Source organism: Pieris rapae, chromosome 2, assembly GCF_905147795.1.
Source record: "Pieris rapae chromosome 2, ilPieRapa1.1, whole genome shotgun sequence".
Lineage (NCBI taxonomy): Eukaryota > Metazoa > Arthropoda > Insecta > Lepidoptera > Pieridae > Pieris > Pieris rapae.
In genome coordinates this window covers 5,893,950-5,912,521 of record NC_059510.1, presented here as the reverse complement: position 1 = coordinate 5,912,521, position 18,572 = coordinate 5,893,950, and the positions used below count along the sequence as shown (strand labels likewise).

The 18,572-nt window shown below is 31.1% G+C and overlaps 1 protein-coding gene and 2 non-coding genes across 3 annotated transcripts in view; 2 read left to right on the top strand and 1 right to left on the bottom strand.

The window, feature by feature from the left end:
• Positions 1-6,793: 6,793 nt before the first annotated feature.
• Positions 6,794-6,875, top strand: Trnas-uga. The gene has a single exon. It is a non-coding gene; the product is annotated as a tRNA-Ser (tRNA).
• Positions 6,876-7,122: 247 nt separating this feature from the next.
• On the bottom strand, positions 7,123-7,211 carry Trnay-gua. Its single transcript is given in 2 exon segments — positions 7,123-7,158; positions 7,175-7,211. It is a non-coding gene; the product is annotated as a tRNA-Tyr (tRNA).
• A 3,583-nt stretch (positions 7,212-10,794) lies between these two features.
• Positions 10,795-18,572, top strand: part of LOC110998556 (malate dehydrogenase) — a 41,100-nt gene continuing 33,322 nt past the window's right edge. The window contains exon 1 of the mRNA XM_022267257.2: positions 10,795-11,018. The gene's annotated coding sequence lies outside the window, so the exon portion shown is untranslated. The remainder of the gene's footprint in view (positions 11,019-18,572) is intronic.

The following is an 18,572-nucleotide window of genomic DNA, read 5'->3' as shown; positions in this document are numbered from 1 at the left end:
ATCTGAATTATTGACGTAAACCAATGTTAAAATTATGTAAGAATCACCATTGAAAATATTCCTATGAAGCGTAAAATATAACACCCTATACGAAATTACAGTTAAGTTTTAATTATTCTAATTAAATTAATAAGTTTTATTCACATGAATATTGTTTTTACTTAATCACAGAAAAAGGCCAGCTTTTTTGTAAAACGTCGAGTACCATTATTATTGTTACGATACCTTGTTATGTAAAAAGTGGTTGCCATTACAAATACAATCCTTACTCCGAGTTTTATAAGGCCGAGGTGGATCTACTATTCACACTAGTTTTAAAACATTAATAATGATGTATTTGATAAAGATTAGTTTTTTTATTTTTGGCAATATCAGAGTTCGCAGGGTACGATAATAAACATTGCATATACTGTTACATCCTTTGTTGTCGGTCGTCGGCCGCTCCATTGTCACCCAAACTGTATTTAGTAAACATCTCCTAATCTTTAGGGGCTTGTTAAGTCTACCATAATTGAGTTGTCATATTTATATTATAATTTTCAAATATTTGGTTCATCAGCTGTACTAATATGTATGTACAAATCATGATTTTTGTATGTCTTCTAAGCGTAAACTTTTATCTGATAACTATTTAATTACTATAATAAAATAAAAAAAATAAAAAAGCCTTTTATTTCTTACAGCAGAACAAGAAGTTGAATTAATTAATTTTACTTACATACTAGTGTTAGTTTTGTTAGTAATTAAATTTGTATACTAAATTTAGTCTGTTAGTTTTTCCTACTTTTAAATTATTATTTATTCTTATGTAAAAACTCCTCTATAGGTAAAGGCCTTCTCCAAAGATAGCCAGCCCTCTAATTAATTACTATACAACATATTAATTATAAATAATACTGTTTTTCGCACTTTATCCAATTAATATAGAAAATAATTAGAATTTATCAAACAAAGTATTTATTTTTACTAAAAATCTAATTAGATGACATCACAACTGTTAGCAGTCACGAATGAAAGTCCTTCCGTGTTAGAACTCGGAAAGCAATGTACTTGCTAATAAAATAAATAATAATTAAGAATTCATCCTACACTTGTGAATAAACAATTAACGTGTTTCGTCCCACGAATGTCAGAGACCTTTCATTGTTTAATCTGTGGACGTTATTCGAAGGTTTTGCTACCCACAAATTTTCTTTCCAAACTTATTACATGTTATATTAATTATAAGCCTTATCTGAAATCGGAGCATAGTTTGAGGGAAACATAAAGAAATATAAGCATTTTTATTATGCAAAGGGTTATCAAGCATTATGAGTAAGTATAAGTAATAATAGCAAATATCAGTGTTATTGAGGTTTTCAATACAACTGGTACTAGTGTACAGACAGGTCAATAAACTTCTTTGGCAAACTATCTAGACTTGGCTATCATCACAAAGTAGCAGTATGTATGGATCTTGGCATACTAATGTATGTTACTGGCTGTACTGGCTCGTTGCCAGATTTCTGTAAGCCTACATTTTAATCGTAACACCGCGCCGATTCTAAAATAATTAAGTGCACATATCACATTGCATTTAATAATAAAATAGTAATAGAAGTAATATAAGTGTGTTTAACACAATCTTAAATGAATAATTTATAAAACATTTTTTTGCAAGGTGCGAATGCAATATCGGAGCACTGTCAGATGCAAAAATTTCGACACAAATGCAACAAACATAATATAGGAAATTATATATAAATACCTATATACATATATTGTTTTTTAATATAGACGGAGAGGCTGAAATAAACTAAAGAATTTATCGTTAATTATTATTAATTTTATGTATATTTATATATATATATATTTTTTAATATATAAAAGTATAGCTCTATTTAATTACGTAAATTGTAATACTCTTGCAACGCATATAAACTCTCATCCGTCACTGAAGGGTGCTGAGACGACTGTCGTTTCGTTATAATAATTAATAAAATCTATGATTAATCAAACCAAACTTTAAAACCTCCGCAGAGAGTTGAAATTCAAATGTCACTATGTGTTAACAAACATTTTTTAATTAGTCGTTCCTAATTAGTGCTTTTAGTTCCTTTTATTGCTCCTTGGGTCTTACCCCTACTGTCTAGTCCCCAATTACTCTGAAGTATGTATTTATCATTAGTTACGTTTAAATATTTGGTTTTATCCTGAAAAATTGATTTTGAATCTGACTATTTAAAATGTATTTACAACAATATAAATTAGTACAACAATTTTGTTTTTTTTTCATAGGCAGGGAGCGACAGAGAGCGCAACGGCCTCTTCTTCGGCTTTTGAAAGAACTGGGCACTTCTGGTAGATGAATGGAAGCTAGGTACAAATAATAATACTGAAAGGATCTTGGCCACAAATTCCATCAGTTTTTTTAACAAGTACCTAGGTGATCTATGGGGACGATGGTATACCATACGACAAACTGTTATTGCGTACATTTATACGTTAATATCAATTGGTTGAGACGCAGGCCGTGGTATTTATATGAAACGTAAAAACGAAAATCCTGTCAGCGTAGAAAGCACTATTACTAATTGTTTTGAAAACCAGTGAAAGCAAACCATTGTTTCCTTCTTATACATAGTGACTTTCTCCAGTGGACACATTTATCTAATCTTTCTTATCAACGGCCCTAATATTGAATGTTATCGTATTATTAATGTTGACTTAACAATGTTTCAATATGCGCTTTGATGTGAAATAATTATCTTTTGTATTTATTGAATAAAAATAATATACAACGCTAGCCAGCTAGTCATCAATACGATACAATTTTGAAAAACTATTAAGGTCGCCTAGAATTAAGCATACATTTAAGAACTATCATACCAACCTTGAAAAAGAAATCTGTTTAGTAGGTTTTTCTGTGCCATTTCCTGTCCATAAAAATCCCAGAGTTTAAGGAATAAATAAAAAAATAATTCACGAATTTTTCCAGCCGTCGCTTGACCTTAGCAATATATTATGCGATTTTATTTTTATAGATAAAGACTAACTGCCATATTCGTAATAAAATAAAGAAGTCTTATTGCACCAGTTTACCGAGGACTCATCTGTGAAAAGAGTTTCATGACATCGCGAACACTATTTGACAGAAAGAGACAAAAGAGCACTATAGTTAAAAATCGGGATGTTTAAAGTGAAAAAATCTAGTGATTAAGTAATTCAAAACGACACCTGATCATAGCTAATTACAGATAAACATTACATAATTGCGTGGAAATAAAATATATCTGCGGCTTGAACACCGCAGTTCAGGCTACTATGCAGATCTTCTTTACTATAACGCGTATAGATACGACATAGGCATGGCATTACCCATTTATTTATCAATTCTGTGACTACGCGAATATGATAGAAATATTATAATACAATGTTCATTAGTATCTCATTCTGTTAACATTTCTATGTGACGTTACATAATTAAACATAATAATATATTATTATGTTAGTGTGTGTGTCTGAAAATTATGTCACCAGTTCCACTTATGAATTTGTTTCTTATCCGTTTCCTAAGTTTTGCATCAGAACTGGCTATATTTATGCTAGGTTCGGAAAGACTGAAAGGTGAATGTAATTTTTTTGTTTTTTAAGTGGAGATCAAATTTATTAGTAGTTTAAGATAGTATGTATGTTAGCCTATATATTATACAATTATTGTAACACGTCTATGCTATAAATAAATATATAAAGGACAATTATAGAGATGAAAGGATGAGCTCATGATAAAACTAAATGAAAGGGGTTATAGTAGGCTATTTTAAAGCACATTCTGACGAAAAAGCAATTTTTAGTTAACAATGACAGTATTTTCATTTCAGTTTAGTCAGTAACAAAAATTTGATTAATTCTAAATTAAGTTTCTCTTAGAAATCGTCAGTGAATAAATTTATTATATAACTTTTTTTCATTCTTAAATCAGTAGTATTATATTTTGTAATTTGGCTTCTGTTTCGGTGTTATAGGCCTTTTTTTATTGCCTTCGCTGTAATGTATGTAATGCATAAAAATAAAATTGCAACAAATAAAATAAGTGAGTGTTCAAGTGAATTTTGTTATTAAAAATGTGTAATAGACTGCTTTTGCAGCTATATAATATGTATTTTTTTTATTGAGAAGAAATTAAGTAAATTTAAGCTTACCCGTAGACGTCAGGCGATCATCGAATGATACTGGAATATCAACAAAGAAATTTTCTGGGAAATATAGTGCGTACGTGATTGTTTGATCGTCGCACGCGCCAACAAAACAATAGAAAATAAAGGGAAAATCATTAAAATTATCGAACACCTAATGACGTCGAGTTAATTTTAACTTCTGTGGTTTCGGTGTTACTACTAATAAAAAAAGTTTGTACCGAAACAAAATCCATATAATTTCTGAAACTGTTGCGTTCATGTAATACTTGAACGCTCCCTTTTTATAACGCATGTAACGCACCGTAACGTTCTTCTGTACCTTTAGTAGTAAAACGTTTCGTTACCACCCAAGTACTTATTACTCCTTAAAGTTGCCATTTATGTGGTGTAACGTGTCAAAAGTCGAAAATAATATTAACAGTAATGCATAATTCAATCTCCACTCGCATCGTAACGTTTTATACCAAACTGATATCATCGGTATATAAACTAAATAATTATTTATTACATACAAAATTATTTACAATTCTTAAAAGGACTATGTTCAAATAAAGATTTCAGTTTAAACTTAACAACTTATCTAAAGCTTTTCAATAACTATAAACTGTGTTTTATTTACAAAACTTCAAGATTTGATTTTCTGTTTGTATTCGTACAGTCAGAACATAAAGTGGAAATATAATATAAATTATTTTATACTTATATAACGAAATATTGCATAAAAGTGAGATATTTTTTGTGTATGAGCCATTTGTCAAATTGTTTATTTTTAAAGATTAAAAAAGTATTATCGATATTTTTAACCTTTGATATAGTAATAATAGTAGTAGTATAGTAATATTATCAAATTATATAGTAGCTAACGGTTATTATATTACCGTTTAATGAAATTTTTCAGGAATTACAAATATAAGTGTATACAATTTAAAAAAATTGTCTATGTAACAAGCTACAAAGATACTACACTTCTTCCTTGCATATTTTTCCTGTTCTGTTACATAATTGTTTAGCTTACAAGACCCTAAACACAAACGCCACTATGAATCAAAAAAAAATGTGTAGGAGATAAAACATACCATATTGCACTTTCATCGCGACAGTACATTGTCAACAACCCTAAGAGGTGTCTAATGCAACTTTTACGAGTATTCGGTTAAAATGTTTTACGTTCAAGCAACCTATACTAAAATCTCCTAGTGCCTTTTAACAGTTTGAAGCTTTATATCTTTGGAATAAATTAAAAATATATTTTTAAAATAACAAAGCATTTTATGAATGAATATGAATGAAGCCTTTTGGATAAGATTTGACTATCATTACTTTGCCTCTCAATATAATAAATATCTCCTTAGCAAACACATTCACTCTCCTTTTAAAAAAAATTGAGGGCGTAACTTAGAAATTTGATTTAAAATACACCGCAGCTATCAAATGCCGTTAAATGACTAATTGTGACATGACGTTACCAAATAAAAAATATTGAACAAATAAAATCACAATATAATTTATCAACTGCTTAAATATACAGACGGTTTCAGCACGAATGTGAATTTGTCCAAAATTCATCATACACATAACAAAGACTTTAAAAAGCGGATATAGGTAGTAAATTAATTAATGTTTTATTTGCAACTTTTTAGTTCTTTAACCTCTTTTCACGGTCGGTGGTTTAATTATCTTGAAATCTATTGTCCTGAATTCAATAGTTTTCAGATTAGCAAGTTTCCGCGAAGATTCTTCGATGAAGGAAATTGCTTCGATATGCTACACTGCTTCGTATGACGTGGGTATTTTAATTACTTTGATGCTAGGAAATCAATGTAAGCCGTGTTTTCCGTCGATTATCTGAAAATTAATTAAAACAAATAATAGGAAGGTATCAGACATCTCTTATTATTGGATGCTATGTAGTTTTGAAGCATATAAATTATAGCATTATAATTATATATTTAACTCAAATATCTCTGAACAATCAATAAATTTTCAACTGAAAAGAAACTGTTCAATAATTTATAATTTAACAAAATAGGTATTTTGTTAATTTGTAGTCGTCGTCCCTGAACAGTTTACCTATTTATTTTAATGTCTCTAGGTGACATAAAAATATATAAACTTTACATTTACGAGATAAACAATACGCGAATGTATTTAAAAGTAAAATACTATTATACGTATAACGTATTACTACTATTAAATAAGCATCTAGCGGCGAAAAGATGCTAACTGAAATATATTTATGACACTGCCATCTAGCAGAGAGTAGATATTCAAAACTAAGCGTGCTATATACATTAGGTGGCGTGTTTACTGAAAATATTTATTCAAACTTCCTAACAATATGTGCTGTAATTTAATTACACCTCTATGACAAGAAATTGTATAAAGTTGTATAATATATTATTAAACTATTTCTAAAATTATTGATGCAACCTAAACTATATAAAAACGACAAAAACAGAAGCCGATTTCTAAACTTATTAAAATACTTATTTAAATAGGTATTGACTGTTCAATATCTAAGCTCCATTAAATGGAGTATAAATTTTATACGATATATAAGCCACGTAAAATAAAGGACATCTTTATGATTGTGTAATTTTGTTCATCTCAATACAGCTGCGGTGTCCGAGTGGTTAAGGAGATGGACTTGAAATCCATTGGGTTCTACCCGCACAGGTTCGAATCCTGTCCGCAGCGAATCTTTTTTTAAGTTTTTTATTTTTATAATATAAAAATTAAATGTATCTATTAAACGTACATAGGTATTTCGTCTTCTTCTTTAGAAAATGTTTCATTTTATCGTGTATCACCAATGGTTTCAATATTCTACAACCATATCACTACTGCAGTTTGTTAATAAATGATATAGTTTATAAACACTGTGGTAAACTAGACGTACTTTACCAGAAAATAAAATTAAAGTTAAATTAATTACTAAAAGGTTTCCTTCGAGCCGGATTTGAACCAGCGACCTATGGATGTCCATTGATATAACTCTACAGTCCACCGCTCTACCAACTGAGCTATCGAAGGTTGTTAACTTTGCTTAAAATTATAGAACTTTTTTAAAAGCAATTTGTACAAATAATAACTTTCTAATACAAAATATAAACAACGTTATCGAATTGAGTATTTACAATGAAACCGATTTTATTCTTAAACAGATAAATTCGTTTATAGCATTTCTGATTTCTATATATTTTACGTAGATATATTCCACTATACATAATTTTGCCTAATTTTTTAAAAATTATATATAATTCTTAAGTACAAATTTAGAATTTATTATTTGTGCAATAACTAAATTTAAATCCACATAACATCTTATTAAAAATTGTAAGACTCAGAATTTCTGTATTGTTTCAAAAATATTGAAGAATCAAACACAAGAACAGCTGCTTAAATAGACAGTCATTGAATTTTGAGTTGATTATAATAATAGCAATATAATATATGCTTTTATTTGGGGATCTGATAGCTCATTGTTTTATATTTTGCTGTTAAAAGTTATTAATAAATTGACTGACAGAGTGGTGAAAACTTGGAACATTATAATTGAAACCTAAATAGTTATTTCTTTTTTAACATTTAAGGTAGACAGTAATATAAGGAGGGCACTTTATAGTTAGATTTCTCAAAATTATATGCTAAAGTTAGATATTAAAAACAGCTCAAATGAACATTTCTATGTAAATTTGGGTTAATAATAGCAGTTTTATTCGTCGCTTACATGTTCCTTATTAATACCGTAAACATTGAAAGACTGCAATTATATATAAATATTAAATATATATTTATACATATGCATGTGACTTTACTAAGACATCATAGAACATAACGATCTAACCTAACTTAAGATGAATAAGTAATTTAAGTTTAACCTAATTTACTAATAAGGATTTTGAAGAAAGTGTCCAACAACGACTCCTTACAGTCTCAAATAAAGGGAAGACACACTGTTCTTATATTCTATTTTTTCACTGACGGTTTAGCACTAAGTACTAACGTGCACAAAGCCCGTGGTTGAGGAGCCTCGACATTCACGTGATGGTGAAGCCTATGTTCGTAGGCGCCAGCAGTCTTTTTTATTATTGTGGCGATGTACTCTATATTAAGGTCCCAATGGAGGTCGTATGGAGGTCGGCGAATGTAACAGGGAGCTTTGACTATTCCCCTGAGCGCTTTGTTTTGGAATCGTTGGTCGAAAATAGTAAATATAAAAATATATTTCAATATGTTACACCATGAGAATACGGTACCGGTAATATCTACGAGTATTAGGTATTAGCACGGACATGTGTAACACCTATCTAGATCACAAAAAAAACCCCTAGTAAGAATTAATGTAGAGTGCTAATATATTAAAATAAAATATGCAATGCACGTACAAAGAGTTTTATCTGAATAGGATTTAAATTGTTAATATACGCTATTAATATACGAATAAGAACACTCCAATTATGGTGCATGAAACGCACACACTACCGCATGTAGGATCTCTGGGAAGACGAAATTGTTGTTTTAAATAATTGAAAGTTTTTCGATTGTTTAAAACAACAGAAGCTAATTATTAAGCGGAAGAATTCTAAGAAACGAACTCTATAAAACTAATAAAACGTAACCATGTGAAGACTATAGGTAGGTCTTTTTGTTAACTTGTGTTAGACAAAATTACTGGCATAGCCTACCTAAAAGTTTATCTTCATATAACAGTCGTATTTTTTATAAAAACGCTGACGTAGCCACTTAATTATCTTAAATTTTAGAGTAATGAAAAACTCGTCATTATTAAAGTGCCATACTTGATATAAAACTACGAGAAAATTAGAGCGAAAAGTTTAACTGAAAATAAAGTCAGCGATAGTTCAAGAGCGCTTGGTATGCAAACAACGCTAAAAATAACAACTCTTCGGCCCGTAGTAATACAAATTGAAATATTTTTAACTATTAGCAAGTTTATCGAACTTGAATCGGTTATCAACAGTGGTTGAAACATAATCAACAGAACGATTTAACCGCGATTAAAGAAACTTTAATTTTTAAAAATCCAAATAAACATAGCATATTCGTACATACAATAATCAATATTTATGTCTTGATTTAAATATCGCAGAATATAGTTAAAAGGAGTATTAAGAATATCCATAGCGCTAAATCACCTGCAATATGAACATACCCCACATACACACCTTCAGGTACTTATCCTCACTTTTACACCATGACACAACACAGCCAAATTACGTACCATTTAGTTAAATGCATTGAATAAATAATTTTTGTTTTTGTAAATTTTTAAACCTATTTGTAAGTAGTTAAATATTATGTATTCCATCTCAGGATATATTTTCTGTGTAATTATTTGTTATTATGTATATTTTTTGCTACCTGTAGGATTACGAATAAAATAAATAAATATTAAAAGCTTACCTACTTTATGTTATACTTAAGTTACACTATATACTATTTTATAACATACAGATGGCGTAATGTTTTGGGTTTGGCTTTTGTGGTCTAAATATATTATCTACAAGTTTTATCTGGATTAAACTTCCAAGTTGTTCATGAAAATAACGTACCAATCAATAAAAGGCCGGCGTCGCACTTGCGAGAATCACTTAACATAAGGTGATTCTCCGGCCGGTTAGCCTCCTTAAAAAATAAACACTCTTAGGCACGACAATAGTATTTAAATTAATCGTAAATTTACACACATGGTAACATTTTAAGATCTTGCAGTTCACTGATTCACGAAACTTTTCGTTGCGTTATTGTTTCGCTTCAGTGAACAAATTACTGGAACAAATTAAAACCTTAATAACTAGGTTAGTCTCTCATTATACTTATAGTTATATTTTATGAATTGTGTAGTGAATACTATTTTTGCTATTATGCACTAACTGGAACTCGACAAATATTCCCTAGAGTGCTTGTATTCACTTCGAAACCTAATATGCTTTATATATCTACGCTATTTAGTGAAACTTTAGTATTTTGGTGGAACAATTTAACAAGTTTCAGTATAGAAACTTTGATACTTTTATTTTATTTATGCTCACAAAATTCTGAAATCAAAATTTAATCGCAATTAAATACTTATGAAAATATTTTAAAAAAGTATATGCACAAGTGAAACTGACATGAGAAATGAAGATGGAGTAGCGCTAACAAGATCCATGCAACTTCCTTACAATTGGGTAGCCCGCAATATCGCAGCACATTCTCTAGGGGACCTATTGTATCGAAGAAGTCTCATCGGTCCGCCAGGCAACCACGAATATACAATGAAAATACATAAATAGCAATTAGGCACTATGTTGAAATTTGTGTCCAAAATATGTCGGGTGCAGCGTTCGTACCTTGACGTCATCAGCACAGCCTCTGTATTGTCAAACAGATATTATTTAATTATTATCAAAGTGTGCAGTGCGGCAACCATTTCATTATCAGACCTAACAGAACCACCTGTTATACCGCATGGAAAATCAGTTCATATGATATGTACATAAAGGTGTTATTGCACTGAATGTAGGTGTTGTTATGACGTTTGTGGTGTGCTATTTTGTGGGTGAATTTCGGCCGATCCTGGTAGAGAGAACGCGTGCGCGGAATTGTTGGACGCGTATCACTCAGAGTGTGGCGGCGCGCCGGCTTGCGCGCTCGCCCTTAGCCCTCGTGGCTCCCACCTCCCTTTTACCTTTTCATCAATAAAAAAAGATACCAATTGTGTCCGCTACTTGTATGTGTACGTAGACCATGTCAATTTGTTAGTATTCATTCAGATCGGTCGTGTTTATTCTCCCGTAGTGTCTTCCTTTGTGTGATTGACGTTGTTTTGATGAGGTGAGTAATAGGTCAAAGTTGCCCTTGGTAATGTCAGATTGCATGTGTGGTCCCTCATGTGGCAAATTAAGTTTGCGTGTTGCCGCGAAATCATTCCACTCTGTCATTATGACCCGGCTAAGGTAACTAAGGCGACCTTTGTATAATTTTCATAGACACGGAAAAGAATGCAAACGACTAGTGGTACTGTAACTACTAGCATCTGTATAGAAATTCTAAGAAAATAAGCATTAGTAGGATTAGAAGCTTTGGAGAAAATGTAAATGGATTTCAAAATATTATAACGTTTCACATTAAAGTTTTCATGTACTAAACAATTATTAAACTGTGTACAAAGCTCCGAAAAATGGTTTATCAAACCATTTTTCGGAGCTTTGTACACAGTTTTAGGGTACCTTTTAGGGTATCTTTACAAACAATAGACACACATACCTAATAGAAAAAATGTGTAAGCCTCCCAAAAATCCAGGTAGCGTACGATACGCCATTGTACACTATACATTTGATACACTGTACGTGAGCATTCTGTTAATAAATAAATAGTATAGAACTCGACATTAAAGTACATTTAAGTTGCTATCTGCGTCGGATGGTGCACGATGCACACAATATGTTTTTCTGAAAGCCGAGAATGAATTTAATGAAGCCGAGATTCGAATCCAAAAATCTTATTTATTTCTTGAAATATAAACAGGGAAATTGGAAAATGCATATTTTCAAGTTGTAAGGAAACCCGACACTTCACATTTAGGGTACTCGCTAGTACGGTAAAGGAAATCCTCCTGAGGAAACCGGCATGCCGACGTCGACGTCAACGGAATGTGTCTAGCACAGAAGGCTGATCACCCACTTGCTTATTAGAAAAAACAAATGACTTCGATGCAAAAATCTGATGCCCAGACCGTCAAGGTTATAGAGCCACTGGTTTTTTTGACAGATTTTAATAGTTCTGGCCTAGATCGTGGCCTGCTTGCTTAGACAAGCCTGTGCCCACTTTTAATATAATCCATATCCCCTGTCGTATTTAAGCCGCACACATAATTATTTTGTATGCAGAGGCTCTACGAGGAATTAAGAAACTTTACCAAATATTTAGTATTTTTGGGTTGGCATGTTCCATATTTCAATATGTCAAAGGCAATTCTGGGTCCGTATTATCTTTTTCATCATCAACTATTTAAAAACCTTAAGGTGGTAAGCCTTCTCTAAAACATGCACTGACAAAATAAAGATCCTTTCCTCCATTCCCGATAACATAAAGCTTCATTTTTAAACTTTTCAATTAAGAGTATGTATATACTTAATAAATAAGATATATGTTATTTAACCCTGTAATAATAGTCTCAACAGTAGACATATTGTTCGATTGTAATCCACAAATCAAATTAAGTATAAATGCATACAATCGTGTCATAATTATTGCGTGGGAAACCTTAATATACATGTTGTATGCTTTTGTTTTTTCAATAGAAATCTGTACATGACACAATAATCCGTACATATGATTTGATTACCTGCAACGTGGCAAATTGACTCAAAATGATCCACTTGTTAAGTAATATACTATATGCTGTAAGGTACAAAAGTATATTAAAAAGGTTTAACTCAAATCACCGCATTAGAGAAAGAAAATTTAAGGAAAGCATCTTGATATCGTTTATTTTATTTTTTCTCTGCGGTAATTTGCTATCAGTTGGTTATGTGCATTTGGTTCTTTTGTAACTGCTTTTAGGATTGTGTTCTGTTGTCGCTGGAACTTTTATTTATATCAAAACTTTATTACGGTTAAGTTACTAATATTAAAACTTAATTTCATACATAAATTTGCAACTTTAAAAAACTGTTACAAAAGTTTGCTCTAGTTATTCAAACACTTACCATATATGGTAATACTTTAATTTTTAATTTTATGCAGCAAAAACACACTCAGTTCCGCATTTACATGGCTAGTTCAATTAGCTACAGCGTTCCATACATTCCATCTTTATGCTTGACCTAATTCCTATACAAACCTATCTTAATTTGTTAAGCGCAGTTCCTTTTTTGTTCTCTCATATATATCTTTGACCTAACATTTAATCCTTTCTATGAGAGTACAATTTCCATAGAAATAGCATATTCACAATCTCTCACAAAGGCATATCACCACCAGGTTTTTTACAACCTATCGATTGATGAACAAATTTTAAAATTATTTACGGAAATCGAATTGGATACCTACTCATTAAAAGCCCTTTACAAAACTTAGCTTTATAGAACTATACACGGAGTAGATAATATATATTATTTGGTATTATATATTTGTCAGTCTACGCTTTTATTAAAATTAACTCGGTTACCTTAGTGTTACTAAATCCATCAAACAAAACAAAGGACAATTTATATCCCGAACCTTGGGTTGAGCCTTGTCACAATAATTTACATGACAATTTCAAGTCTTAAGCACATCCCAAGCTATTATTACAAGTTTCTTTGTCAAACTTTCGAAGGATATTAGGTTGACAGCTTCACAACTTTAATAATGTCTCGGATCAGCCTGTTATATTATTTAATAACAATAAAGGGCTTTAAATTGATTAATTGAGCTATAGATTTTTTATTACAATTATTATCTCGAAATATTGGTGGAAGTTCAGGGAAGGAAAACATATAAGAAAAGGACAATTAAATTTTCTAATAAAAAATGTTTTTAAGTATAAAAGTAAATATTTATTTATTTATTAACACTTCGTTGCATTACATAAGGAAAAAAAATATTAAACATAATTTAATGAAAAGCAACTGGCGGCCTCATCGCTTTCAAGCGATTTCTTCTAGACAACCACTGTGAGTAAAGGAAAAAAAACATGGATTAAATTACATAAGGTAGGCAAGAAGTGCAAAAATACATAATACAAATACAATAAGAAGACAAAAACATACTTAACAGAAACAAAAAAATTAATAAATAAACTAAACTGAAAAATTAAATATAATAATATAAAATATTAATAAATATTGGTGGTGTCTTTTGTCTTTTTAGAAATAAAATGTCACTTGGTTGTCATATATTTATAGCTGTAGGTTCGATCTATTTAGTTAAAAAAAAGTATTAAGTTTCGAAACAAATATATGTAGGTATGTATCCTATAATGTACTTTTGATATATAAAAAAAGGTCTTCTGGGTTGTAAATAAATAAGGTCAATTTTCATTTTTTTTAATGGAGTCCCAAGAGCTGGTGCATTCCTCGAACAACGCATAAGTACCTGCGATACAGCGAGGAAATTCTGCCAGCGTTAAAGCGAGTTGCGAGCTACGGCGGCGACAGCGGTACACTGTAGTCCACAGAGACCAAACTTTTTTAAATTTCGTTTTAATTTTTAATTATTTTTATTATTACTTTGTAGGAAAGAAAAAAATGGAAAAATTTAAATATTTACTTACTTTAATTAAATTATATTTAAAAAAAAAAATCTTCTAGAAATAGTCATAACTAATGAACAAATCTATCTATTTTATCATTGAAAGCCACTCAGTTTTTAATGTAACAAGCTGTTTACAAAAGATAAATATATACAAAGTGCCTTTGCGACTTTCTAGTCCCATAACACGCGGTAATGGAGCGTGGAGCAGGTCTATCAACTGTATTAATTATAATTTTGCGTAATTCAAACTAACCTATCACGCCGTGTTATTAGCTACTAAGCCACGATGGTGATCAATAATATGAATTACAAACTGATATAATAAAAATAGATAGATTACAAAACATAAAACCGCTGAGAGGGAAATTGTAAAGGTCATATCAGAGTTCACAACAGCGAGATCACAAAGCGATGCAAATGTGTCAACGGAAAAGACCTAAAAAGCAACCCTCATTAGAGCCATGTGCAGATCTATTTTTAACATATATTCCTGGCTTATAGACGCCTCGTTACTATTACTATAGATATCGGAGCAATTATTTTACTTGTGTCAAAACTTAAATGTAAAATGGGTCGGCCTCAGATCCTTTCCTTTTCGTTTCCTCACGATGTTTGGCTTGTTTTTAAGAACAAATACTAATGTGCACGTAGAAAGAAAAATCTTTTGGTGCCGTGATTTGATTTTACACAACACACAACAAGTCTACCAATATAACATGGATTTTATTTAATAAAATTACGTGTAAACAAGCTTAGTAATTAGATGTGGGGAGATGCTTTACAGTACATTTGTTACACAGATAATAAATTATATGTCAAAATGAACCAACTTAATAGACCAAGGTGTGTTTAATCCTAGTATTTATCCAATGTTAAAAACTAGAGTTTGGATTAAAACTATGACATGCTAAACTATGCGATCGATAAACTCATTTCATTGAATATTGAAAGCGCATTATTTACCTCTTTTATATTCAAGTGCAATTATACTAAACGATTTAAGAATTAAAATGTTTGAAATGAAGTGAGAACTCGTCATTAATATCGCAAAACTGTAGCAAAAATCTTTAAAAAAAAGAAATTAAATGTTTTCGTATGCTTAATAAATGTATTTTTAGCATATTATTTCTTAAATTGTCTGTTTCGTATTCTATTTATGAATTTTTTTAAAGATAATTGATCCTTGTTGAATATGATACAGAGATACAAAGATTGTTTCTGTGGTTTTAAATTAACTAGGTCACAGAATAGGTTTTGCAGTCCTTAAATATACTTCCAAAGACTTCTTTGTGTTACTTACCCACGCTTAAAGCCTATTTATGGTTTTTGTGTTTCAACGTGGCATTGGAAAATAATGAATAAATTCAAGACGTGAATACACAGAGGTTGGAATGTATTTGGCTGTGATTGGTCATAGAATATCAGTTTTAGAAACGCTAATACTAGGGTGATATTTTAACTATGCCACAATCCATCACTATGTGTGTTTTCAGAGACGCTCAGTCTCACCTGGAAAACAAAGATTTATTGCAAGACTCGCCGCCACGCTAAATTTAGATAATTGTATTCAGAAACTTTATTATTATTTTTAACAACTTTTGAACTTTAAATTATATTCTCCTTACACTTTTACAGTGTTTTTCACACTTTTATATGATATTTATATGTTTTTGGATTGAATATTTACATTTTTATATTAAGATTGCTAAAAAAACTTTCTCTGTAATACTAAGACGTAAGAACATCAAAGGAGCGAGAACAAGAACAATGATTATGAATACGATTATCTAAACTTGATATTGCCGCAAATTAGCTTAGCCCTGGCTTCGGCCGTCTAAATCTTATTGTAAAATTCAGAAACGAGGCGTCAAAAATGTATTGAATATTGTTATAAACATAGTTGGCGCTAAGTCTTGTTTCAGAATATCACCCTTACAGTGGCGTTTCTGAATCGCCAAGTTTGTTTTGTTTTCTTAATTCCCGATTCTATGCAACAAAAGTACATATTCGGTGTACAGTGTGCAACTGTCCTACATCTGAACTTAACAGCGAGACATTAATATTTCTGTACTCATTAAAACGTCGCTATTTTTAACCATGCTGAGTTGTTGTTAATCTCTTGCGATCACGTGGTCCAGATGACAGTTGACGTAGTATTTTCGCGCGGTTATTCTTACAAAGTACCAGAGTTAACTTTGTTTTCAATTTGTTTATTTAGTTAGTTTGCTATTGACCTCACCAACAATTCGGTCCGCAAAATTTTACATAATCGGACAGCGTGTAATCAAGTTGGCTATGGCGCGTTGCGACGTGGCCAGCTAGATGCGGACAATGACGTCATGAGGTGAATTGACAATATTAAATCGAAAAGATTCCTAATATAATATTTGAATAAATAAGTTTTTATTTGTACCACTGTTAGGAGATTTAATTAAATTATTATGTAGCCTCGCTTCATAAAATTCAAACGTAAGCAAATATGCAATTTAATGCAAGCAGAGAAATCACAGAATTAGTACATTTATATATATTGTGTAAATTTTCTTTTTGTTTCGGTCACTTATAATTTCCTCAGGATAGCAATATTTATGATAATCACAATATTTAGCTTTTATCCATTTTCTCTGAACACAATTATTAACAACCACATTAAAAATACTATACAAGCATTTAAGGCCCGTCTGCGCCACGCGCGTCAAAAACAGAACTCACAATCGGTGAATGCTATCAATGAATATAAGATATGAAAATTAGCTTTATAAAAATTCAATTTTGTTATATATATAAATATATATTGTGGAATATTTACACTACTTAAATTAAAGTTAAAATGCCCTAATACATTTTTATATTTAACACTCAATAGTTCAACTATTCGGAAAAATAACAAATATAATATGAATACACCGCACAACATAAGAATAAGAATGTATCATATTAAGTTAACTGACGTGCAAACTAATTCAGACGAACACCGATCGAGATTGGTATTATTCGGTTCTTTCGTACGTCGCAACTGCAGATCATGCGTGGGCACTAGAATGAAGCTACCTTATTTAATATTTTCTTCCATCCGTCCGGTCGCATCTTAGGATTTGATCCCGCGGGCATAATTACCGCATATTTAATAGAATCGTTACATCATAATAGATTAAATTTTTATATTAATAGAACAATCACTAGTGTCGCTACAACCCCTTTTCTGATCACTTGTTTTATTCAATATGCAAATAGGCAGCACAGAAGGTTTATCTGTGCTGTTGATCTTCATCTTTCGGTGGGGCACACGAGTTTTCTCACGATGTTTATTTAACCAAACGTGCGAGTGCTAAACACGCATGTAGTCCATTGGAGCACAGTCGGAGTCCAAACCTACAACCTCAAGGATGAGAGTCCACGCTGAAACGACTAGTCCAACACTGCCTATAATACTGAATGAAAGGAACAGAAGCAAAAATGTTTCTGCCTCAAACATTGGGACAAACAAAAGCTACTACAGATAAAGAAAGTTTATGTCTCTCCATCAGACGGATTGGTGATACCGCCTTTCGACACTTTTAATTTCGGTTCTCTAAAAGCACTACCTTTGTTCTTCAAACATGACCCCGTTTGCGACTAAAACAAAGGCGTTTGCAAATCAATTTTGGATTTTAAACATATTTGCTTATATTACTGTGACTTTCTGATACCTTTTCTTACATAAGGTTAAACGTTGTTCACAAATACGTAAATTGTATGTAACGATGTAAATAGGAACCTAAACAGATAAATTGGATTGTTTACGAATACTTTAAACATAACTACTGTACTCGTATATAGAAGACAATTCGTGTTAATAAAGCATTTAACAATTTCATATTGATAATATCTTACAAATATTTCGACCTTTTTTATCAAACCACTCTTTCACTTGGTATTTATAATGTTCCCTAATAGCACCATAACACATTTTGATATTTAATGCCCTTTACTGGTAATAAATTGTGTACTCGTTCGAGAAAGTACCTCGTATACTACCTTCTCTCAAAGGGGGCTTTTAACTGATTGGGCGTATCGATCTACGAGATATTTTTCTAATATGTTGAAAAATACTGCAGTAAATTGTAAAACACTGTCGAAGGCTCTGGCTTCACGTTCTAATTTATCTT